Here is a 13,870-nt window from a genome sequence, read left to right on the forward strand (position 1 = left end):
AGAGATATTAGAACATAAAAAAATGTGCAGCTTAGAATTTACTACTAAGTATGATAATTGTGTCCTTACTACCCTATGACACACATGGTACTAGCCAGGAGTGTTCTCTGCTTATTTTTAAGGGACCACAGCTCTCCTTGGAGAGAGGATGGTGCTATAAATGAAACAATTATTGAAGATGATAATTATTCAAATAAAGACAAGAATGACAAGAATCACAGAAGTATATGATTGGCATCTTCTTCTCTTAATCCTGGCTACACACCCCCATCCCTTGTCAACTCCCACTCTACAGAATGCAAGAAAAGTGCTACAGCCTGGGCCCCAGCACAGTAACAATACTTTGCAGTCTTTTTATAGTCAGATTCATAGAGGCTCAAGAGAGAAGAAGCATCCAGTGTTTTTCCTTCTGATGCTCTTATTTTCTTTTTGACATTCCATAAATAAATAAAGGTCCAATACTACCTATTCAGGCCACAGAATAATATGGGGCTTAGAATCGGAAGTTTTTGTGTTTGCCCTCTAGCCACCACTTATATTGAAAAATATAGACATCATAGATAAGGAGAAACCATATTCTTTGCTTTTCTTTATTATAGTAATCAATCCTTTAGGTTTCTTGAGAGAAGGAAAACTGCAAAATATGGCTACAGTCATCACATAAAAGGTTTTTTTTTTTAAATTAAGAAGCTGAGTATTTTATTATTAAAAACTGTTTCTTATTTGCCTGCAAGGCTGTTGCTCCACTGTATAAAAATAGCACCAGCAAACACAGTATATTGCAGAATTAAGAGAGTAATATTCTTCATCGGACGCTAAACAACTAACAAAATTCCCCACTGCCAGTTATTTCTAGTAGGAAGATCATTTTGACCCAAATACAGGGATGGCTGTAAGCAAGTTACAATATTATACAAGGCTTAAGATAACCATGTTATCCTTCAATTATGTAATTTTTATAACTAGTTTTATCCCAGATAATATTATAACTGGAGCCTAGCCTAAAAATCATCAGGTGCTGTAAAAAAGATGCACAATGTTTATCTGAAGTCATTAGGACATTAAGGGGTATTTTCTTCAGGAAACATTGTTATAAGTAGTTTCTTTTGCTAAAAGTTGCTTTTAAAATATCTATCCAAGTTGTTTCAAACTAGTTTATTTAGGGGTTCCATTTTCACTCAATAGATTTTAAGCATTTCTCATTTGCTTCTTCACTCATTAGGTCATCTAGTTCTGAAGGGTTACTGAATGTCATCTTGACCAGCCAGCCATCTTCATAACAAGATGTATTGATAAGTCCTGGATTTTCTGCTAGAGCTTTATTAATTTCAGTTATTTCTCCTGATAAACGAGAACAGAGTTCACTAGCAGTTTTCACACTTTCCAAAGCACCTAACTCCTCTTGTTTGTTCAATTTTGTCCCAACTTCAAGCAGAATACAGTAAACAACATCTCCCAAAGCTTCCTGTGCAAAATTGCTGATTCCCACTGTTTCAACACCATTTTCTGTGGTTACCCTTTCATGTTTTTCTGTGAATTTCTGCACCGAGAGCAGAGCGGGGCTGGTGCATAGTGCTGGTAAGGCACCCGCCGGCAGCCCCCAGGGCCTTGGCCAACAGCATGCGTTGTATGCTGAGATAGCGTGCAGGCTGCCCACCACGGCCCGCAGGCTCCTCACTGCTCACAGTGCCGTGTTCGCAGACATAAAAAGTTTTTAATAAGAATGGAGAAAATCAATTATATGAAAAAGGTTATTCAATCTTGAGGAATGAAGAGTCCAGGTTACAAGACATAAAGACACAAATTCTAGGCCATCCAATTCTGTTAGATTTTAGTCTTTTAAAACAGCCGGTGTGGTTGGTCTCCAAGACTCACATCACTCTAAAAATGGCCTTCTTTTGTTGAATGTTCATTACCTAAGTCTCCAAAGTTACAAAATTTCATAAGAAAGCAAAACTTGTAACAATGTTTATGACCACTTAGAAACATCTAGCCCTGCTTTAACACTCAGTCTTGTTGTTTAATCTCTTGATCAATGGGTGATGGACTTACTGTCCAAATTGAGAACTTCTGAGAGTGCAAGACAGTGTTACTAAAAATTACACTGTGACAACAGGCATGAATGGGGCTGTCTCCTATTCAAAGACTGTCAAACAAGGCAAACCATCTGCAAAATCAGTCATAAAAAATGAGATTTTAGTGAAAGTGCTATTGGAGAACTGATTACACAAAACCATTGACAAATGAAGACTTGGCAGAATTACCAACTGAAGAGGGATGAAAGATACAGACTTCAAAAACCTTCAAAGACTTCAAAAAGTCCTTCAAAAACCTCTGAATATGACTGAGAGCATCTTGGGAAAACTGTTGAGACCTTTGGCTATTCTTTTTTAAATCAAGCTGTAAAGTCAAATCTGAACTGAAGGACTCCATACCTGCTGTCTTATCTCTGAGAACCATATACACAACTTCTATATTTTATAAGCCACACTTCAATATTCTTATCTTGCTCAATTTTTCTTCACAGCCCTTGAACGTATACTTATTTATAGGCTTTTCTTCCACTAGAAAATACGACCCATAAGGGACTTTGCCACTGTCTATTATATCTCTAGTGCCTAAGACAGTGATTGGCATGAAGAGGTTAAATAAATATTTGCTAAATAAATGAATATGATAATTGGAAAAATAATGACCTCATCTCTCTTCAAACTCCACAGCTGCAACCATAAATTTTTTTAACTGTAAAATTACATTTTGCATACTCTTGAGTTTCATTTTTCAAAATAATATCCCAATTAGACCTTTCTTTCATGATTTATTATAAAAAACATTCAAACGTGTTTGTGGGTTTTTCTGATACTAAGGATAATGAAGACCTCCTATAAGAAAATCTATTTAATACAAAGAAGAAAATTCAATTACAATTGATAAATAAAAGTCACAATTACTTTCTTCTCCCTTTCCAAACAGTATCACTCTTCACACGCCAGGAATTTATGTCCCCTTATGTTTTCACACTGGCTATAGACTCAACTTTCAGCAATATGTTTGATTAAGGTGTGCTTGCCCAGGGTGCTTTCTGAGTGCGCTATATGAAATGAAACACAGAAGCCCTTCCAGCCCCAGATCTGGGGTAGGATATTGTAAACTTGCACTTCCCAAGCACTAAGTTTATGCTTCAGTGAAGCAAATGTTTTCTGGTTGCAGTACCACTATTGTCCTCCAACATCTGTAACCAGGGTGCCTTCCCCAACCACCTGCAATGGTGGTGGTCATTGTTCAAACCTACAGTGATTGAGTCCTGTCCTTCCAAGTCCTTTGGGGCCTAGCACAAACACTTCCTTGCTCATCCAGCTATCCCATCTTCCACTGGAAACTGGCTCTCTTTTCTACATTCTCAGCACTTGATCCACTTCCCTTGGGGTATAGAATAATCATATTCTACTTACACTAAGGCTGTGTACCTAGAGATATCTTGAAAAAGAGGATTCCTGTATTCTTCTATGAATCTATTAATTATTGGCTTTTAAATTGTTGTAGGAGAATGAATGAAAAGGTAATTTCCTACCTCCCACACAAAAGCAGATACACTTTTATAGTCCAAGAACTAGACCATCCATGGTTCTCAAACTCTGCAGAGCTTCCAACAAAGTCAGAATCCTGGTCCCTTTTACCACTCCAATAGCTTTAAGCTCCCCAGGTTATTCTGATACTGGTGTCCAGGGGCCACACCTTAGGGAACTCTGAAATAAGGAATTATTGAAAAAAAAAAAAAATCGGACTTCCCTGGTAGTCCACTGGTTAGGACTCTGTACTCCAACACAGGGGCATCCATTTGATCCCTGGTCAGAGAATTAGGATATTAGGATGCTGGGTGCCGCAACTAAGAGTTATTAGCACAGCATAACTAAAACCCAGCACAGCCAAATAAATAAATATTAAAAAAAATACAGCAAAAACCAAAAGGAATTAATCTGGATCTTCCCCAGGGGTGGGTGTGGGGGTGAAGGAATAGGAGCAGAGGAAGACAGGCCTGGCCCAAACTTTAAGACTAGAAAACAGAGGGAAATGAAGGGAATGGAGAAGATGTTTTAGAGTTCTGAGAGTAGAGAGAAATAAAGGGTGACTGCATGGTAGGCTTTGGGAGGCTCTGAAGTACCACGGATTATTTTGCACCCATGCCTGCCACACGTGGGAGTGAGGATAGCTGCCTTCAAACAAACCTCATGGCTATGGGGCAGGGCACCAGGAGTAGCAATCAGTGAATGAAGATCTCTGGACCCAGTGAAGCCCTGAGATTTCTGCATATCCCTGAAGGAAGGGGATGGGACTCTGTGAATACAGGCTGAGAATGAATTTTATCAACTATGGTGGGTACAGGCTAAGCCCAAGTTTACTGTAAAAATAAGAAAATATGACACATTATATTCAACTGCCACAAAACAATTTTTTTAACATTGGTATTTTGCATCTACTACATATAATACAAAATACCAATGCTAGAAAATTTTTGTTTTGTGGCTGTTGAATATAATACACAGAAGAGCTGTACAAAAAAGATCTTAATGATCCAGATAACCATGATGGTGTGGTCACTCACCCAGAGCCAGCCTTTCTGGAGTGTGAAGTCAAGTGTCAAGTGGGTCTTAGGAAATACTGCTGCCAATAAAGCTACTGGAGGTGATGGAATTCCAGTAGAGCTATTTAAAATCTCAAAAGATGATGCTATTAAAGTGCCACACACAATATGTCAGCAAATTTGGAAAACCCAGTGGCCACAGGACTGGAAAAGGTGAATCTTCATTCCAATTCCCAAGAAGGGCAGTACTAAAGAATGTTCAGACTAGTGGACAGTTGCACTCATTTCAAATGCTAGTAAGACTATGACCAAAGTCCTTCAGGCTAGGCTTCAGCATTACACAAACCAAGAACTTCTAGATGTTCAAGCTGGGTTTAGAAAAGGCAGAGAAACCAGAGATCAAACTGCCAGCATTCACTGGATCATAGAGAAAGCAAGGGAATTCCAGAAAACACCTACCTCTGTTTCATTGACTACATTAAAGCCTTTGACTGTGGATCATAACAAACTGTGGAAAACTCTTTTTTTTTTTTTTTTGTGGAAAACTCTTAAAGAGACAGGAATACCAAACCATCTTACCTGTCTCCTGAGAAACCCGTATGTGGCTCAAGAAGCAACACTTAGAACCTTATATGGAACACCTGACTGGTTCAAAATTGAGAAAGGAGTGCAATAAGGCTGTTTATTGTCCATTCAATGCCAGGCTGGATGAGTTACAAGCTGGAATCAAGACTGCAAGGAGAAATATCAACAACCTCAGATATGCAGATAATACCACTTTAATGGCAGAAAGTGAAGAGGAACTAAAGAACCTCTTGATGAGGGTAAAAAAAGAGAGTGAAAAAGCTGGCTTAAAACTCAATATTAAAAAAAAACTAAGATCATGGTATCCCGTCCCATCACTTCATGGCAGACAGATGGGGGAAAGGTGAAAGCAGTAACAGATTTCATCTTCTTAGGTTCTAAAATCACTCCAGATGGTGACTGCAGCCATGAAATTAGAAGATGCTTGCTTCTTGGCAGGAAAACTATGACAAACCTAGACAGTGTATTAAAAAGTAAAGACATCACTGCTGGCAAAGATCCATACAGTCACGGCTATGGTCTTTCCAGTAGTCATGTATGGATGTGAGAGCTGGACCATAAGGAAGGCAGAGTGCCAAAGAATTGATGTTTTTGAACTGTGGTGCTGGAGAAGACTCTTGTCTAAGATCCCTTGGACAGCAAGGAGATCAAACCAATCAATCTTAAAGGAAATCAACCTTGAATACTCATTGGAAGGACTGATGCTGAACCTGAAGCTCCAATACTTTGGCCACCTGATGGAAAGAGCTGACTCATTGGAAAAGACCCTGATGCTGGGAAAGATTGAAGGCAAAAGGAGAAGAGGGTGACAGAGCATGAGATGGTTGGATGGCCATCACCGACTCAATGGACATGAACTTGGACAAACTCTGGGAGATGCGGAGGGATGGGAAGCCTGGGGTGCTGCAACCCATGGGGCCGCAAAGCATCAGACACAACTTGGCGACTGAACAGCAACACGTAATCTACAAAGCAGGTATAAATGAATGAACAGGGAAAGATCACTGTTTAGTATAGAAGGTTTGAAAAGAGAGAGGGAAGAACCTCTAATTTGCCTTTGTCTTCTCTACCAAGAACGATCTTCACTGTTACTATCATTTATGTCAGGGAGAGGATGGGAATGGATAGCTGGCTGCGCTGTGAGGTAAGTTTTCTAGCTCCAAGGCAGCACCCGTCAGGCTGAAAGAAAACCCAGGGTCTATATGCACATGGCAGAATCTCTGTGGGCTGCTTCCTTGATCCCCTGAGGCCAGCAGCTCCACCAGGGCCCAGCCCCACCTGGTCAGGGAGCCCTTCCAGACTGTGGCCCATCTGCTCCTCAGCTCTCCCTGAAAGGCCAGGCTCTGCAGATACTGAAGACCTGACATTAAGACCAGAGAGGGTTTAAGTGGTCATGGTGGCCCTCTGGCTCCTGGTTGGACCACGTCAGTCTTGCCATGTAACTCTGAACACTGCAAAGCCAGGAGAGGTCTGACTGCTCCCATAAGAACTTAGGCCTGTTTACAAACAGCTTTCCAGTCAGGCCTCACCTTTGCCAAGGATGGAAGATTCCATGACCACCAGCTAAGCTAGTGCTGCCACCACTGTGAGTTTCAGTGACACAAAACATCTTTTTTCTTCTTAAACCTAATTTCTATATGGAAATCTGTGTTGAGACCATAGGCCCTGGACTGGATCCAGTGACTATCACCTGGCTTCACATACCACCAACCTAATGCTGGTTTGTGTAGGCACAGAAATTGTATGCCCAAGCTTTGGTCAGAGCCTCAAGACTGGGTAATGCCACCGACCCGCTCATTCCTGACATGCAAGCTAACACTCACCATCTGTCCTCTGCCAACCTCTGGGCTCTCTTCCTCAAATTTCTTTCCAGCCATTCATTTTTACCACTCTCCAGAATCTATTTATTTTATCATGTTCATCAGTAATTTAAAAACCACTAAGGGGTTAAAAACCACTCTGGTGGTCCAGATGTTAAGATTCTGTGCTCCCAATGCAGGGGGCCTGGGTTCCATCCCTGGTTAGGAAACTAGATCACACATGCTTCAACTAAAAAACCAAAAGAACCTCAAGAACATTAATAACTATATATACATGATTGATTCCTGCCCACTCCCTCTTCTTCTTAAGACTTCTCTCCAGAGGCCCTCTCCTTTAATTAGATTTCTTTTCAGTTCTTCTGGTGGCAGGGAGGAATGGTTTACCTTTTTATCACTAATAACTTTTTGCTTTCTTTTGTAAAAATTGTTACTTCTTGATTTAGTTACTTTAGGCATCACTGACTAACTCCCTACTGTATTAGCCATCACTCCCTACTCCCCAACCCCCTAGTAGAGTTATATCACTGTTTTTGCTGCTTCTGTTATAATTTGTTTTTAATCCTGAGGGTGATAGTGATGGAAAGATGCCAAAACAGACAGGAAATGGATGTAATATCCTTGGATACAGGGAGAGGATGTGTCTTTTACTCACAAAAGGCTATAGGAGCAGAAGGCAATAGGGTCATGGCCCACTAAAGGCACCTCTGCTTGGGGGTTGAGTAGGGAGGGGAGGTCAGTAGCTCTTGGGTGAAGCTCCCTTTGCCATTTTCACCAAGGTGAAGTATGCTGAGATGAGGAAGAGGAGGTTTTCCTCCTGCCCTCTGACTGTTCTAAAACTGCCCAACAGTGGCTAATAACTGGTAAAACTCTTGTATAGTGTTGTGTGTTTCCTGAAAAGGAGAACAGAAGGTCAGTTCTGAGATATGTTTCAGCTGAAGCATAATCCTGCAGCTACTTTTGGGAGGTTAAATAATGTACTTGTGTTGGGAGCCAGCGTGAGGAACTCTGCCCATGGCAAAGGCCATGAGGAAGGAAGCTTGGCATACGCAAAGGTGTGATCAAGCCTCAGGAAACCCCCTGTTCCTGAGCATCTACCCCAAAACCAGAGTACTTTATGGGGAGCTCTCTCCCATAACCATTTCTCTCAGAGAAGGAGTTAACTTGCAGCTCCAGTTAATAAAAATTCCTGGGCGTGGTAAGAGTGTTTCAACTTAACGAACTCTGGAGGTTCTCTGGCCTGCCTGATCAGGCTCGTCCAGCCGCATGTGATTGTTTACAGCCTCCCAACTGTGAGAGGCACGGGATGTTTTAAAACTTTCTAAAAACAGACTCTTTTGAGAAGTTAGAAGATCATTAGCATAGTATTAGTAGGATGATTAGGAATTATATTGGTGAAGGGTTTTTTCATTTATCCTGCCAATAATTACTGCTGATTCCCTGCCCTGGGTGTGACAAGGATGTCTCAGGTCAAACCTCTCTGCTGACAGACTAGCTTGTGTGACAACCTCTCAACCATAAACAGCACAGAGAGTTTGGAGTATTAGCATAAGGCTTTTTTCATTGATAAGTCAATGATTGCCATCAGGCCTCCATATCCTTAGGCACCTGGGAATATATTAATCAATGTATTTAGAATATAGAAAAGGAAATATAGTAGTTTTGATGTTAGCAATACTAGACTTTTGAGTTAATGAATCTTCTCTTTTGTTACAGATCACTGTACTTTGTTATAAATCACTATAAATCACTATGCTATGTAACTTTATCACTATCTTAAGACAAAATAGATCTTAAGGGGAACACTGGTGAAGGGTTTACATTTGTTGAGCCAATATTTGCTGCTAAAACTTCATATTCCTGCCTTTATAATGAATATAACTAGCATATAAGGAAAATAAGTATTAACCTTTAAGATTAATCATGTTAAACCTTAGGTTAAGTCAATTCCTTTCGTGATTGTAACTCACTACACCCTTACCCTATAGGAATGCAACTTTATTTGGAGGGTGGCGCCTGATTTAAGAAAAAATCACCCTTGGAAAAATAAGTTTTCTGGTTAACTGACCGGTATCAGAAAGGGCCATAAAATGTCAGCAGACCTCATGGCCAAAAGATGATGAAACTCATAAGACCTTTGTATAATTTTATATGAAGCACCTGATTGTGACAAGGGTCAGGTCTGCTGACCCCCGCGTGACTCTCTATTCACCCCTATGTATAACAAAAAGGTATATAAACAAACCTGAAAAATAAAGAAATCGGATCAGTTTCTGGAAAGACTGATTCCCCCATGTCGTTTCTTTCTCGCTCCCCGTTTTCCTGGCTGAATTCCCATCTGAAATGTGGGTACTCACCAAGCCTGCTAATTCTGCCTGGGCTTCTGAGATCGGACCGGGGAGGCCTCAGTGCCTCCTCTCCTTTGGGAGAATGGAAAGAAGCCTGTGGCCTATGTAGGTGGTGATTGGTATTCCATGTAAACCAGTTGTTCAGCCTCTTTTCTCCACTAATTCTCCTACTACACTATCTGTTTCTAATCTCCCTCTATATCTGTAATTAAATAAGTTTTTTCCAGGACGCCGACTCCGTCCCCACCTTCGAATTACCCTGGATCCACCGGGGCTGGACCCCGGCATACTTGGACCTTTAATTTTTATTCAATCATCTGTATTATCTCTAAAAATTATTTTATTGTAAAAAATTTTTAAGTTTTTAATGAGTAGAGAGAATAATATAATGAACCTCAAGTGCTTATCACTCAGCATTAATATTTACAGCTCATGGACAATCTTATTTCATCCATACTCTACCTACTTCCCCAAGATTATTTTGAGGCATATCCCACATATCCTGTCATTTCATTCTTAAGCATTTCAATACAAACAGTATTTCTTAACTTACTCTTGTTGTAAAATTAGCAATGTTTGTGTCCTCATCTTTCTCTTTTCTTCTACTTCTCAACTCTTTTGAGAGTCTGACAAAATTCCAAACTAGAACAATTCAATTGTCTAACACCACACTGTGTAGATTGGGATGATAAATTCTTGGTCTCTAAACCCTGCTGGCTCTTTAGCACTGGTCAACAATTATGCAGACAATTATCAGAAAATAGCCTCCATTACCTATATAAATGCTACAAAAGTTGCCAAAAACCCCAAAGTTCTGATCCTGAGCATAAAGCTCTCATCTCCAGTGATGTGTTCATCTAGTGCACATTTATGGAGTGTGAGGACACAGAAATATAAAAAAGCCCTTGCCCTTATAGAAACCTCTGTAGAGTGAAAAAAAAAGGCACATCTATCACTGTGGAGGCACAGATGAGGAAAGGAAGCTGCTACGGGATATGCCCCAGCCTTGTGAAAACTTCTGCCTGCCCTTCTCTCCAGGCTCCTTGCTTACAAAACTTGTCACTTCGGCTCTGCTCAAGTCCTAGTAGTTCTGGAAAGTGACTGGACATATCCCTCCCCAACCCTGAACACTGAACTCATGTTTCTTAGGACTTCATGCAGACTTGGGCACCACAGAGCATTCCCTTCTTCTCCCAGGGTGTCCAGCAGCATGGGGGCACACCCTGCCTCCCAGCATCTGGCACGGCTCCTGCTTTCCATTCATGGCTGCCTCTCTGGGTCAGAAGGTGAGCTAAGTGAGTGGATGTTAAAGGCAGTCTAGTGGGTCTTGGCTATGGAGATCACAAAAGAGAGGTCTGCTAGAAAAAGATCTACCCATCTCAGCCACAGGTGGTGTTCACAGATGGTGTGGATGGGGCTGTCCAGGGGAAAAGGGCCCAGAGGAAACCCAAGAGAACAATGGCACTGAAGACCTGAGAAGAAACAGTCAAAGCTGAAAAGCAGGAGAGAGGAGACTTTTCAGAAGAAGGAATAACAATGATCATGATGAAAACCATGAGGCAGGACAAGAAGTTTAAAAGCCAACTGAAATTAAAAAAGATTTACACTTTTTTATTTTTTGGCTGCGCTGTGCAGCATGTGGGATCTTAGTTCTCTGACGAGGATTGAATGCATGCCCTTTGCACTGGGAATGTGGAGTCTCAATCCCTAGACCGCCAGGGAAGTCCAGATTTACACTTTAAGTAGTTTAGTTCTAAATGTATTTCATAGCTTTATAATTCTTAAAATCCTTAAGATACAGATATCTAACACCAGGAGCTATGTGTATATATTATTATTATACAATAAATATGACTTTTAGACATGTATCTGACTGTTCATAAGAGCTAAAGAGTGAAAACAGCCCAAGTATCCATCAACAGATGAACAGATAAACAAAAAATGTGGTTTATCCATACAACAGAATACTATTCAGTCTTAAAAAGGAATGAAGTACTAAAACACTAAATATGGTTGCACTTTGAAAACACTATGCTAAGTCAAAGAGCCTAGCCACAAAGGACCACCTATTACATGATTCAGTTTCTATGAAATGCCCAAAACAGGCAAATCTGCAGAGAAAGAAAGTTGACTGGTGGTTGCCAGGGACTAGAGGGAGGAAGAAATGGGAAGGGACCGCATCTGGGATTGGGGTTTCTTTCACGGGTGATGAAAAGATTCTAAAATATTATGTGAATATACTAAAACCCACTAAATTGTGCACTTTAAATGGGTGAATTGTATGGTATGTGACTTATATCTCAATAAAGCTGCTACTAAAAAAAAAAGTATATCTGAGTCAACAAAAGTTTCATACATCCTTTGCTTAGTGTAGCAATCCTATTAGCACCCGTAAACATAACTCTAACATCTATATGAATGCCCAGTTCTCAATACAAATTCTGTGCTGCCTTCACTTGTGAACACTAGCCTCTTACAAAAATAAACTAGCAAATGAAACAGCCAGCATGGAGAGGACTTTAATATTAGTTCCACTTTCAATAACAACCTCTGTTGCAGAGCCAGTAACAAGCCAGAATCTCAGCGCCACCACCCACCTTCCCACCTCACACACAATGTCTGTCTGTGCATTCTCTATCCTGAATACCTACCCTTCCAAACTATAGCCGTGGCTCAAGAGGTGAATTCTGCTGACTCGGGGAACACCTAGAATCACTTTCAGAAAGCAAGGGCTAAGGAAGGGGCACTAACTTTCAAGAGCAACCAACCAGAAACCAGGCACAACTGACCCAACATACCCCCCACCCTCTGATACACAGGCCTCTTCAGTCTGGGTGGTTTTTAAAAAATTTTAAACTGAATCTACAAGGATTTTTATAGTTAGTTTCAAACTCCTTCGGTTAGCAGTTGTAGGTTTTGATCTGTTCCTAATTATGGAAAAGAATTCTGGGATCAGTTCAGAGTGAAAGAATTTGAGTTTACCATGACCATTTTTAAAGCACTAATATTTACACAAGTTGCTGAGTAGAGAAATAAATTGCCTCACTTTGCTTTAAATAATGAGAATCAAAGACAAAAAAAGAAAACAGGCTTTTGTCTGCATTGAAAGTCATACTGAAATTTAACTGAATGGGTTACACTGTACCATTTATACATTCCCCTGTTCTCTTCCTTAAATAAGTCTCTACATTAACTAAATCTGTACATTCTCCAAGTGTGTATTTAAAAGCTAACTACACCTAAAAAGGCTAAAACTCTGAGGAAAATAAAGCAATAAAGAAAGGTACAGCCCTCTCTGTTAAGAACATGCTCACATCTGCCCAGGAAGATACAAGCTCAGTCCACCACTCAGCACACACCAGATACAGTCCTCAGTGTGGAGAGAACCAGCACTGATCAGGTTCTTGTATGAAGACACCAAAGGTCCAGCCACACTGTTTGTGAAAACTGCAGCTTTTTGTACCAAAGAGAAAAAACATATATTTTCAAAAGAACTTACCTGTTTCTCAACGAAAGCCTGGCAAACTAAATGGTGAACATGCCATCATTTATTTTCCGAAGTGCTCCTGAATGCAGCTTTCATAAGTGGATCTTATTCAAGTGAGTGATCCAGTTCAGGTGAAGAGGACCAAAAAATCAGGCAGAAAACCAATATTTCGTTGAGTCTTAAACTTGAAATGAGTACTTAAAAAAGTGAGTGTGGGGAAGAGATCGCTCTAGAAGGGAATGACCATTTCAGTGACTTTCAGAGGGTGGAGCAACTGGGCATTGGGAGGAAAAAAAACAACTAGAACTCGGCATTGGCAACAGCACAGCTATCTCCAGCACAAAAGCCTGTTTATGCGCACAGAGCCCTCTTTCCAAATGGGAAAAAATATCAGCAACATAAGTCAAGATTGTCACTAAGAATCTTAAAAAAATATTAATCATTTTTCAACTATAAGAAACAAAACTTGAAGTTCAATCAGATTTGGAATATAACAAGATATGTCAGTATAAAAACAACTTCAACTTAAAACAAGTCAATAAATTATATTTAAAAATATTTTACAATAGTATGTGCTCTATAACTTGGCAGTGTTAGCAGATGTTATCAAAATGAGACTGTACTAAGTAGAAAGCCCAGAGTTCATATTCCCTAGGATCAGAGGAACAACCTAACCCTGCTAGCCCCACACTAAATATAGCCAATGGCAGAGAGAATTTTAATATGGCTCCTAAGATGCCTACTACACTGATGTGCAGGAGAAGGCAATGGTGACCCACTCCAGTACTCTTGCCTGGAAAACCCCATGGACAGAGAAGAAGCCTGGTAGGCTGCAGTCCATGGGGTCTCGAAGTGTCGGACACGACTGAACGACTTCACTTTCATGCATTGGAGAAGGAAATGGCAACCCACTCCAGTGTTCTTGCCTGAATCCCAGGGACGGAGGAGCCTTGTAGGCTGCCGTCTACGGGGTCGCAGAGTCAGACACGACTGGAATGACTTAGCAGCAGCAGCACACTGATGTGCATACCCTGTACAATCTTCTCCTCTG

The 13,870-nt window shown here is 40.6% G+C and overlaps 1 protein-coding gene and 1 pseudogene across 3 annotated transcripts in view; both read right to left on the bottom strand.

The window, feature by feature from the left end:
* The window catches only part of ATRN (attractin), a 184,987-nt gene that overhangs the window by 41,339 nt on the left and 129,778 nt on the right, over positions 1-13,870 (bottom strand). The gene's annotated exons all lie outside the window — the stretch shown is intronic.
* LOC138417255 (glycine cleavage system H protein, mitochondrial pseudogene) lies at positions 1,098-1,705 on the bottom strand (annotated as a pseudogene).

Source organism: Ovis canadensis, chromosome 13, assembly GCF_042477335.2.
Source record: "Ovis canadensis isolate MfBH-ARS-UI-01 breed Bighorn chromosome 13, ARS-UI_OviCan_v2, whole genome shotgun sequence".
Taxonomy (NCBI): domain Eukaryota; kingdom Metazoa; phylum Chordata; class Mammalia; order Artiodactyla; family Bovidae; genus Ovis; species Ovis canadensis.